General features: G+C 36.5%; 1 pseudogene; it reads left to right on the top strand.

Annotated features, from left to right (window-relative positions):
* Positions 1–7,247: 7,247 nt before the first annotated feature.
* On the top strand, positions 7,248–11,279 carry LOC142550259 (proline-rich receptor-like protein kinase PERK1; annotated as a pseudogene).
* The last annotated feature ends 1,747 nt before the right edge of the window (positions 11,280–13,026 follow it).

Here is a 13,026-nt window from a genome sequence, read left to right as displayed (position 1 = left end):
CTTTCTGGACAAAATCAAATCAAACTCAATTTCTCAGTTGAACTCCAGTTAACTCCCCCTTTATATGAGAATTTTTCTCCCCCTGAATAAAATCAAGTTAGTACGAGTGTTATTCATTGTGTTGGCAACACCTGAGACAACACCTGCAAAAATCATTAACAGTTCATTAAAACAGAAACACATCAGGGAAGCAGAAGTTAACAAAGCAGAACATTAAAAACGAAATCAAACAAAGGTATCAATAGATGGTATCATTTACAAAAATCAATTCACACTCCCTTGAGTTTGAGTCACGTCTTCTCCCCCTTTTTGTCCAAATGGACACTAACATCCAATAGCAGTCTGTAGTCAGCAACAAGATTATAGTAATAGACTATATCACGAAATCTTAAGAAGGAATTATGTGAATAATGTGAAGAGAAAATAGTGTAAATCAAAAGAATAAGTATGCATGCAGCGGTAACAAAATCAAGATTTACTCAAACAATCCTAAGATCCTTAACGGAAAAAAAATTTAATGGGAAATATTTTTAGTCGTTATCACCTTCCAAGAATACCGATATAATTGTGTCCAGTATCTTTTCAAAATAATTTTCAGAATTAAAACCCACATCGATCTAACACCACTGAACCATAACAAATCACACATATTCAATTTTCAGTATAATCTGGATTTTCATCGAATTTTCTTTGTCGAAATACTCATGTCCTCTTGACACAACAATATTCACAATGTTATGTTTATGCATGACTTATTTATGCCTAATAACAGAATGTAACAGAAATAAAAACATGAAAGCAAATATGAGATATGTTCACAAATGAAGTGTTTTCACAAATGTTGGCAACATCTTCTGACAACACGCACAATTCCAGAAAAACAATTTTGATTTTTCTGCACACTTGGAGACTTATCAAATTTCTGATCATAGAAGTGGTAGCTCCTACACTAGAAGAACGGTCTTCTTTAGGACTCCTCTAGGTAGCTTTTTCCATTTTCTTCTATTTTTGCCTTCTGTATTAAATTCAGAAGAGGTAACTCCCACACTAAAAGCACAGTCTTCATTGGACTCTTTTAGGTAGCTTTTTCCCATCTTTTCTTCTGATACAGAGCATATGCATAATTGATTTTTCTTTGTACTCAATCTTTTCAAGTCACTTTTCGTATGAGACAATGTCATGGAGTACATGATCATCCTTCAACTATTTTGTGATTTAATCAGATTGTTAAGCATATCCAAGTGTGTTAAGTTTAGATAGAACAAGAAATTGTAAGTGCACCAGAAGATTTATGCAACACAGTGATAACACATCATATAACAGTATGCATGCATATGCAGTATGTCTAAGTCCTAGAAATGCACATGCATGTTAGGTGTTGTCCGAGATGTTGTAACATCTGAGACAACATCTATGTATGATTAGGCAGAACACATGCTGAGAGATTTCCTAAGGTTGGAGAATCTCTTAAAAACTAATGCTTTTGTGAATATGTCAGCCATTTGGTTATTTGTACCAACAAATTCAATTCGAATCAATCTTTTTTCTACTAAATCTCGAATAAAGTGATGTCTAATGTCAATGTGTTTTGTTCGAGAGTGTTTTACTGGATTTTTTTGAAATATCAATTGTACTAGAATTATCACAGTATCCGATTTCTCTCTAATGAAACTAAACCATGAAAATTGTGAGAAATCATAAACATAAACTTGACAAATAAGACTCTCACCTTTAGATTTCTTAATAAAAAGAGTTTTGTCTACATCACCTTGTTTGAAGCCAATTTCCAGTAGATATTCACTTAATCAGTGAGTATAAGGAGCTCATGCAAATAAGTCCAGCCATCTTTCGGTAATCCACTTTTTCTTTCTTTCGAGTTTGGACACCTTCAGGCATACTTCCAATTATTTGAGATGATGGATGGTTTTTCTGAATTTTACTTGGAATATTCCGTCCATCATCTACCGCGTCATCATCGTCATTCGTTTCGTCCGCAGCTTCAGTGACTTCAGTGTCAGGTGTTGTGTCAGATGTTGCAACATCTGGGGCAACATCTGCATTTTCCAGTGATATTGGAATTTTCAGAAACTCATCCACATCATCTTCAGCTGTTTTCTTTTTGAGATCTGCAAGGTCATCAAAAACAACATTAATGGATTCCACAATAGTCATAGTTCTTAAATTAAACATGCGATAAGCTCAACTATTAGTGGCATATCCCAAAAACAAACACTTATCACTCTTTGAATCAAATTTTGCAAGTTGATCCCTGTCATTCAAAACATAGTATACACAACCAAAAACATGAAAATATTTAAGGTTAGGCTTCTTTCCCATAATTATCTCATACGATGTCATAGTCGAACCACTTCTCAAATACACCCTATTTGAAATATGACATGCGGTGTTAAGGGCTTCTGCCCAAAAACGCTTTGAAATGCACTTTGAAGTCAACATCACCCTTGCCATTTCTTAAAGTGTTCTATTCTTACGTTCGGCTATCCCATTTTGTTGTGGTTTTTTTGGAGCGGAAAATTCATGTGAAATACCTTTCTTGTCACAAAAAGATGAGAATGAGGAGTTTTCAAATTCCTTACCATGGTCAGTCCTTATCCTTGTCACCTTCAAATTATGAAAGTTTGTAATCCTTGTGACCAATTTTTTAAACACATTGAAAGTGTCTGATTTCTCCCTAATGAAACTTATCCATGAAAACTGTGAGAAATCATCAACACAAACAAATGAATACTTCTTACCTCCAAAACTTTCCACTTCCACAGGACCCATAAGATCCATGTGTAGCAATTCGAGGCAACGTGTTGTCCCAAAATGGGGCACCATGTGATGTGACACGCGAGTTTGCTTACCCTTTTGACAGTCTCCACAAACATATGGTGTACTAGATGATAGGTTAGGCATACCTCGTACAGCATCGTACTTACTCAAATTCTTCAGGGTTTTGAAACTAGCATGTCCAAGTTTTTGATTGCCATATGTCGTGTTCACTAACTTCTGCATGTTTGCATGAAAGTTCTTCACCTATTTGATAGAAATTGTCCGAAGACCTTGTACCTGTCATAATGCACAAATTAGTTTCATCAAAAACTTCACAAGTATGTTTATCAAACTTTACATGCAAATTATCATCACACAATTGGCTTATGCTTATCAAATTTGAATTTAATCCTTCGACATGAAGCACATTGTGGAGCTTTGGCAGTCCTTCAACACTCAAAGTACCCTTTCCAACAATTTTTCCTTTAGCTCCCCCTCCATATGTCACTCTACCACATTTTTGCTCAACATAATCGGTGAGATATTCTCGTGATCCCGTCATGTGGCGTGACCTTCCACTATCAAAGTACCAATGACCTGCAGTATTAGTTTTCAACGAAGTATAGACAACTTTACAGTGAGTTTTTACCTTTGGGACCCAAATTTGTCTTACTGGAGGTCGATGGTGGGAGGTGTTGCGGAAAGTGTTGGACAACATTCGGGGCAACATCATGCTCGACTTTCGATTCATGCAGTCATCCCTGAGTTTAAAACAGTATGGCCTGATATGACCAGGCTTAAAGCAGTAATGACATACATACCTTCGTTTTCTTCTCTTAGGGACATGTGTAGTATGTTGTCTTTTTGATGGAGAGCTTTTGATTGGTGACTTGGATTGTGGTTGTGGAGATGTATCAGCTTTTCCTTTCACAAAAACAGTAGACTTGGAAGATTCACCTATTTCAAACACACTGTCTTTGAAGCCTAAGCCTTTCTTGTCATCTCTTCCCATCAAAAGTATGGATTCAAGCTTGGATGTGCTTGAATTAAACTTGGACAAGGTTTCAGTTGCCTTTTGAAGTTCTTCATTGGTCTTACCAAGTTCCAAATCCTTTTTGCTCAAAATTACCTCAAGTTTGGCAACTACGGCTTTTAGTTCAACGTTCTCCTTCATGAGACTTGAGTTCAACTTGTTTCTTTTGGTCCAATTTTCAAACAGCTCTTCATAAAGCTTTTGCACACTCTCAAGAGTGATTTCTTCATCATCAGCTCCTGATTCGTCATCTCCACTCAAATTTCCAGAAGTTGTGGATTTCAAGCACACTGAATTTTTGCAGATGTTGCGGCCAGGTGTGGCAACGACTAGGGCAACACCTAAAGGATTCACTTGCAACCAGCGTTTTTCTTCATTCCTTGGTCGAAACTGTTGTTGGACATGAGGTTTAGGAGCTGGTGGTCGAAGTGCTCCGTTTGCAAGTGACGTGTCCATTAAATATTTCTGTCAAAACAAAATAAAAACCAGAATCAGCACTTAGTATATCAAGAGTAGGCTCTGATACCACTTGTTAGGAATTATTTTGTCCGACAGATGATCGAAATAATAAGAATATCATAATTATATGTAAAACAGAGAATTTGTGTTTAATCAAAATTAACTGTTGTGCCAGATGTTACAATATCTCGGACAACATGCAGCGGAACATTATATTTTGTAACACAAATTCACTTTAAATAAATAGATGGACTAGATTAAATTTGCACAAGTATAAATACTTGTGCGGTGTCTTATGGCAAAAATTAATCACTAGAAAACCAAACCGTTTACAAAAACTTATCACTAGTGATTAAGACTAAAATCAATTTCCTCAACAAGTTGAGAAAATAAATGCTTTCTAAAAACAAACAACCAGAATAAAACTAAAACAAGAAAGCAAAAACGTGTTGCCAAACAGTAGATCCACGAGAAGCAATCTTCGGTCAACTTCTTCCCAGATGTTGTCCGCAGATGTTCTCAACATTCACAGCAACACCCTATCACAACTCTTTAAATACAGCACGTCTCTTGAATAAGGTTTTCTCTGAAACTTTGAACGTGCACACATGAGTGAATATTGACCGAGAGAAAGAAGCCGCAAGAAAAACTCTCCACGAAAATCTTCTCACGTGAAAACTCTTCACGAAAACTTCCCACGAAAAACACTCCGACTCCACGAAAATTTTACACACAAACTCTCTGAATTTTTCCCACGAAAATTCTTTCTTTTAAGCTCCCAAGAAAATCACCTCCACGAAAATCCTACACGTGAACTCCTCCACTAAAACTCTCTCGCTTCTTTTTAATCTTCATCTCTTTTATTTATAATTCACTTCATCTCACAAGGAAATCTACAAAATAAAGAAATCAAGAGTTAAATCAATAATATAATATCTTCAAAATCTTTATCATAAATATAATATCTAGAAAAGTCAAATCCAATATTCCATATAATCTTATCAAGAATGAAATTAGACTTAAGAAAGATATTGTATCACAATAAAATCTTAACATAATTATCTAGAAAGGCAAAACCATAATTAAATATTATACTCAATCAAATCAACAAGGAAAAGATAATATTAGGGAAATAAATCAATAAGATATATCAATTAAAATTAGGAATATATATTTCCCTTTACCCCTTACTGATAAGTATCTTTCATTCCAATGATAAGTATGTCATTTATGTAAATACATAAAATGACATAATCATTTTCAGTGTCCTTTACGTATACAAATTTGTCGCATTTACTGAACTTAAATCAACTTTCTATCATGATTTTATCAAATTTTTCATGACATTGCTTTGACATTTTTTTAATCCTTATAGAGACTTCACAAGTTTACAGACCTTATTTTCTTGCCCAGTCACAGGAAATCCTCAGGTTGTTCCATGTAAATTTTTTCTTTTAAATCTCCATTTAGAAAAGATGTCTTTACATCTATTTGACGTACTTCAAGATTCCGCAAGGCGGCAATCGCAAGTATGACACAGATAGAGGTTATTCTCGTTACAAGAGAATAAGTGTCAAAGTAATCAAGTCCTTCTCGTTGATGGCAACTTTTTATTATTAATATGACTTTATATTTATCTATGCCTCCATCTGTTTCATTTTCGGTTTGAAAATCTATTTATAGTCTAATGTTTGCTTCTCGGAGGAAGATCCACTAGTTCTCATGTATGGTTTTGTAAAATGAATTCCATTTCGGAATTGATAGCCTCTTTCTATTGAGGCTCTTTAGATGAATTCACTACTTCCTTGAAGTTTTGAGGTTCACTTTACATTATGAAAATGATAAAATCCGGATCAAAATATTTATCCATCCTAGCTCTCTTGCTACGTCTAAGTTCAACCTCATGGTTAAATTTTTGTTCTTTTCCAATTGTCTATGTGATCTTTTGAATGAACTTGGTTTTTCTTTAGTTTTGCATGGAAACACATGGTCAAAGAACGGAATTTTTCTTGATTCCATGTGGTAAACAGCTTCCCGCCTCATGTTATGTGACAAACCAGAACTTAATAACAATGCATTCATTATTTCTTTCAAAGTGCGATTATTTCTCTCTGCAATGCTATTTTGGTGAGAAGAATGACGTCCGATTCTTTCGTGTTTGATACCATATTGAACACAAAACTCAGAAAATGGTGATTCTTATTCACCTCCACGGTCACTTTCTAACACCTTAATTTTCTTGTTAACTTGGTTTTCAACTTCACTTTTGTAGTGGACAAATTTTTCAATTGCTTCATCTTTACTTTTAAGAATATACAAATAACAAAATTTTGTGCTATCGTTAACAAAAATATTGAAGTATTTACTTTCACCACGTGTTTGCACACTTCTAAAATCACATTTATCACTACGAATAAGATCAAATGGTTCACTATTTTTTTCAATTGTTCGGAAAGATGATCAGATTAGTTTTGTCTCAACACAAGTTTCACATTTGTGTTGTTTATCTATTTGGAATGCATGAATTCTTTACATTTTAATTAGTCTACGAATTGTATCATAATTAGCATGTCCAAGTCTACCATGCCACAAACAAGAAGACACAAGCAAGTAAGCAAAAATATTAATTTTATTTATCATATGCTTAATAGTCATTACATCGAATTTTGATAGACTATTACTTACATGGCTTTTGCCAACAAAAATTCCACTTTTAGACAAACAACCTTATCTGACTCAAAGACAATGCAAAAACCATGCTTGTTAAGAACGACTCGGACACCAAGTTGTTAAGGATGTCTGACACATACAACACATTGTTCAGAGTCAACTCTTTTTCATATGTCATATTTAGAACAAATTTTTCTTGATATCGTTTTCGTACATGTCTCGGTTTGCTTTTGGATGTGACATTCCACATGTCTGACTGTAACTCAATATAAGATGCTAATATTATTTAACTATATGAGATACTCTTCTTCCACATTTAAGAATCCACTTTTCAAGATCATAAATTACTTATCCAATTTACATTCAAAATGAAAAAAGTCCATTAAGAATTTCGACGGGGCTTGTTGGCTGTAAGAGGTGTTGTGATGCAGCATTGAGTATACTGTTCATATCCTACAAGAAGAAGGCAACGCTTAATTTGTATGTACCTCCACCACAACCACTTGGCCCCAAAGGTAATTGCTTGCTTTATAAGGTCATAACATGTACTCTTGATTCCTAGAACTCATCAAAATTTCAACTTTATGGTTTGTTTATCGTCATCATGTTGATATAATATGGCTGTTGCTCACTCTGAATTTCTTGGTTGTTTCCCAGTTGATTCTTACGGTAATCTGGTACAACATTATCAGTATAACGTCCCCCACCTGTTGATCACGTCGTCCAAATCCGTCCTAAACCTTCTCCACCACCGGGTGGTGCATCAAGACCGCCGCACTCACCAGTACGTTCCTCTTCACCCCGACCACCACCTACTCCTCCCGTGAGTATCAATGGAGGTTCTGGTTCCAAATAATTAGGCACCGAAACTCCTTCCGCCTCCTTCATCTGGAATTGCAGTTGGGTTTTTCGAAAAATACATCTACATATGAAGAATTGTTGATGGCAACAGATGGATTCTCAACAGCCAATCTTCTGGGGCAACGTGGCTTCAGTTATGTGCATAGGGAGTCCTTCCAAATGGCAAAGAGGTAAGCAGTAAAGCAGCTAAAGGCTTGAAGTGGACAAGGGGAGCGTGAATTCCAGGCCGAAGTTGAGATTATCAGCAGAGTGCACCACAAGCATCTTGTTTCATTGGTTGGATACTGCAGCACTGGGTCGCAGAGAATGCTCGTATATGAGTTTGTTCCAAATAACACTATGGAATTTCACTTGCATGGTTAGTGTACTTGAAATCTTCTTTTGGAACTATATTAGCAGAAGAAATAAAATTCTGCCTGTAGAATAGGGAGAACGAAAATAGTGGACGACTCGTCATGCATTAATATTAATGTTTCTCCTTCGAACTTTAATATTTAGATAAAAAAAAATATTGCCTCTCTAAAACTTGCTAATCTATGTATTTCAAGAAAGGGGACACCTACAATGGATTGGCTCACGCGATTGAAGATTGCTCTAGGCGCTGCAAAAGGACTTTCATATCTGCACGAGGATTGTGAGTTTTTTTTTCATGAATTTCTACAGATTATTCAAAATATGGAAAAATGTAAAACATTTTTTCTTTGGTCAAAATAAGTTAATTGTTCAAATGACATTTTTGAATCAGGTCATCCAAAAATCATACATAGTGACATCAAGGCTTCTGTTATTCTTTTGGATTTTAACTTTGAAGCAAAGGTATTGTGTTTGAGTTTCATTATTGCATTCTAACTATGATCCAGTCCTATGGTTCCCATCTCTATTCCCACTTTTTCTAACGAGGGGTTAAATCTCGATAGAGCATTTCAAAAACCAAACTTTGAGCTTAAATTGAATAATGTGAGATTCTATTGCAAACGAAAAAAAACTTAGCTAACCACAGCTTTTCTCAGGTTGCGGATTTGCCTCGCTAAGTTTTCTTCTGACGCCAATACTCATTTCTCGATGCTGGTTATGGGAACTTTTGGGTATGACCAACTTCTTTCGGCTTTCTTATTAATTTATTGTGCCATGTTTATTCATCATCTTCACAGAAGCTTCAATTCTAATCTAGTTGGGGTCGTCTACGATGAATCCAAGTTCCAAATCAGGAAAACATTAACTTGGCTTGTCTGAAGCACATACATGTTTCTCAATACTGGTTATAATACCCATTGCTCACATAATTCACCATGATCTAGATATTTAGCTCCAGAATATGCTTCATATGGAAAGTTCACTGGAAAGTCTGATGTAATGTAACGCTCCAGTTTTGACGACTGTCCCCACTGTACCAAGACGATTCTTTCCAGAGTGCTTATGTCATCACTTACACGCACCCTAGTAAATTTTCCAGGGATTCACCCATCCCAGAATTGCCCCAAGTCAAGCACGCTTAACTTTGGAGTTCTTATGTGATGAGCTGCAGAAAAGGAGATACATCTTCTTGATATGAGTATTACATATCAAATCTTTTACGCCCTCTCAACTGCATAGTCTCATGCCTGAACAGTTTCAGAATACCTCTTCTTCTGGTATAAGATCGGTTCATCCATGTTCCCTTCGCCTAGAAACATGCCAAGAGTCGCTTATTATTCGTGCAACCTCATGGCACCGACGATCACCCTCCGCCCTCGGGCCTCACATGCCCACCAGCTTCCGCTTGGTTCGTCCCTGAACCACACCATACTAGGAGAGGTCGGCTTTGATACTAACTGAAACGTCTCATATTCAACGACTGTCCTCACTGTACCAATACGAGTCTTTCCAGCGTGCTTATGCTCTCACTCGCACTCACCCTAGGAAACTTCCCAGGAGGTCATCCATCCACCCCAAGTCAAGCACGCTTAATTATGGAGTTATTATGTGATGAGCTACTGAAAAGAAAATGCACCTTCTTGATATGAGTAGCACATATCAAATTTTTTAAGCTCTCTTCAACTGCACAGTCCCGTACCTGAACAGTTTCGGAATCCCTCTCCTTCCGATGTAAGATCGGTTCATCCATATTCTCTCTGTCTATAACCCTGCCAGGAGCCACTCATTGTTCGTGCAACTTCATGGCACCGGCGATCACAAACCACCGCCGCCGCTTTGACCGCAAATTGTGACCGCACCGATGATCGAAAAATTAAAATAAATATATATTTGGAAAGCTCATGACGAGAGCTATCCATTGATACCAGTTTTGCTAGGTAAAATAGTGACTCCCGAAAACCCGTCGGAAAACTCGCCGCCTTATTCGCCGGAAAATGTGGGAAAAATTCAGGTTTTGGTCGTTTATAGTTCGGCCTAGCTGCGGGAAGCAAGATTTCACAAAGTTTCGACCATTTTCCGACCAATACAATCGCGTTCAGCTACCTCCGACGTGATTCCGATTTAGTACCGCCGCAAGCTCCGGTTTCCAAGCCTTTCATTGTAATGACCCGACACTATCCACCCTCGATCATTACTCATAGGACTTTTCCAGCGGAGTCACTAGAGTTTTTACTTTCACAGGATTCGAACCGAGACCTCCTAGACATATAGGTCTTGGCAAAGCAATCTTGGTACCAATTGAACTATTGGGTTCGAATCTTGGGAAGGTAAAAGCTCCAGTACCCGGGCTGGAGAAGTCTTATGAGTAATGATCGCGGGTGAGTGGTGCTGGGTCATTACAATAAAAAATTAGCTCAATTGGTACTAGGATTGTTTTGCCAAGAATGAGCCAGGTAAATGGATTTCCCTTAAAGGTGGAAGTACTTGCTAAAATCATTCAGGTCTAACATTTCCATAAATTTGGCATTCATGAGAGCAACTGGTTTTTCCCAAATTACTTAAACTTTTAGAATCAAACACTGTTCTAATTTATAGCCAAGGAAAAATATGAATCCGAGCAGGTTGCAAGGGCGTTGAAGGAGATGTTTCCTTGTCTGATCTGAACGAAGGAATCAGACCTGGACACAGCTCTGTATATGAATCTTATGGAAGTTCAGACTATGACGTTGTACAATACAATGACGACTTGAAAAAAATCAAGAAAATGGCACTGGCAAGCGGAGAATATGGGAGCAGCGACCAGTATAGCAATCCAACCAGTGAATATGGATTATATCAGTCTGGTTCGACTGTTCGAGTGGTGAAGGCTGACAAACTAGAGAAATGGAAATGGGAAAGATGAAGAAGGATGCTCGAGGCGAGTGACGACTGATGCCAGCTTACGTAATCCTCTCGGTAATACTTTGATCAATCTTGGGTTATGTCGAGCTCATGTTTTTAAACAAGTAAATGAAATGTCTTTATTTAGAATTTTTTCTAGGGCATGTATTCAATTGGGAGGTTAAGTGAATATATGTGAACGAAATTGAAAAAAGGAAATGATTCATCGACATACATAGCGATGAAATGTACAAGTTTGTGGAAAAAAATGGCGAAATTTTTTAAATTTCTCTTAAAGACTTTTTTTGAGATGCTAAATTTCAAATTTACGAATTTCAAATGCATTTTTGTTGTTCAGAGAAATAAAAACACAAACATTAAATTCACAATTTTCATGTTTATATAATATTTTATATTTATTAGAATGAATTATAAATTGACTTAATAATGATGTCATTTGAAATTTATTCTACTTTGTATAATTAATATATAAATGAATAATATATAAATTTAAGATTTGATCTATTGTTTCATTGTAAACAATAAAACTATAATCGTAATACATTGATTTTATATTCATGTTGCCAAACACAACCTCAGTCTCTTTGTCAAGAATAAAACAACTGTCCTTATCGGACATAGGTCCTGTATGGTATGTGTGATTACCCGAGGATTACAAAATTGTCCGATGTTTGGCTGGTTTTTAAGGTAACACGTGATAACCACATGTCCGTGAATATGGAAATGTAGACGAAGAAAAAGACCATAAAATAATCTTGAGTTGGGGAATGTATACTCAATCAATATTTGCACAGTAGCAGATATTATCATGATCATTAACACTAATACCATTTCCCTAGGAAGACCAAAAAATTTCTTTGTACACTTATGTAGGGATTGCAATTTTCCCCGCGAGTTCAGGGCTCCGCGGAGAAAACCCGAAACGGGACGGGTTCGGAGATATGAGTTCGAGGATATGTTAATGGGTTTGGTTTCGGGTTCGGAAATTTTTAAAATCCCCGAAATATATTGGGACGGATTTGAGAATCCTATCCTCATACCAAACCCGCCCCGATAATATATAAATATATATATATATAAATTCAGTAATACATTCGGGTATTTCAAACGGGTTCGAGGACGGGGATTTTATCCCCACGGGTTCGGGGACGGGGATTCCCCGATTAGGCAGATCCAGGGATGAGTACGGGGATGAGAGCGGGGATATAATTAGGGAACGAGGATGGGGATGGGGATGGCAAACCCACCCCGTCCCGTCCTATTGCCATCCCTACATTTATGTAGAGCGTAGTGACTGGCCGTTCACTGTTATGAATTAACGCTTGAAGGACCTAAAAAACCAGTACCCAAAAGAAGAACTTGCATCACGTATGAAGATTCACAAAATTGGTAGACGTAAAAAATTAACAGCAAAAATATGATTTCCATGTGCGCGAGACATTAAGATATTATGAGACTGCAATGCTTTCACCTACTCATTCGCCCTCCACAAATTTGGTCGCAAGAAGCATGATTGTTCAAATGCTAGATCTGGCAAGCTATGGCGCTGACAAAGTTTAGTTTAGGAAGAGGAAAGTTTTTTGATGCACGAAAGTTATTTTATTATTTTATGTTGTCTAAAAAAGTAATGTAAATTTGGATATTCCAAAAGATATTTTCGAGAAAAGTTAAATTAATCACAATATTCACAAAAAACCAACCAAACAAAAACATATAATCTCAAATGATAAATATCCTCATATAAAAATAACTTATCCCTCACATATTTTTATATAAATAATCTAATCCCACGTACCAGGAGTATCATAGTGTACCAAAGATAAGTTTGCACTTAGCACATGCAAGCAAGTCATTTTAAAAAATGCGTGATTGAGAAAAAGAATATATATGTATAGTACAATATAATGATTGATGTAGCTTATTCTTTACTACCATACCAAAGTTGCCAGACCATATAACTCCTAATTTTACCA

Source organism: Primulina tabacum, chromosome 6 (assembly GCF_025594145.1).
Source record: "Primulina tabacum isolate GXHZ01 chromosome 6, ASM2559414v2, whole genome shotgun sequence".
Taxonomy (NCBI): Eukaryota; Viridiplantae; Streptophyta; class Magnoliopsida; order Lamiales; family Gesneriaceae; genus Primulina; species Primulina tabacum.
This window is presented reverse-complemented; position numbering and strand designations above follow the sequence as displayed.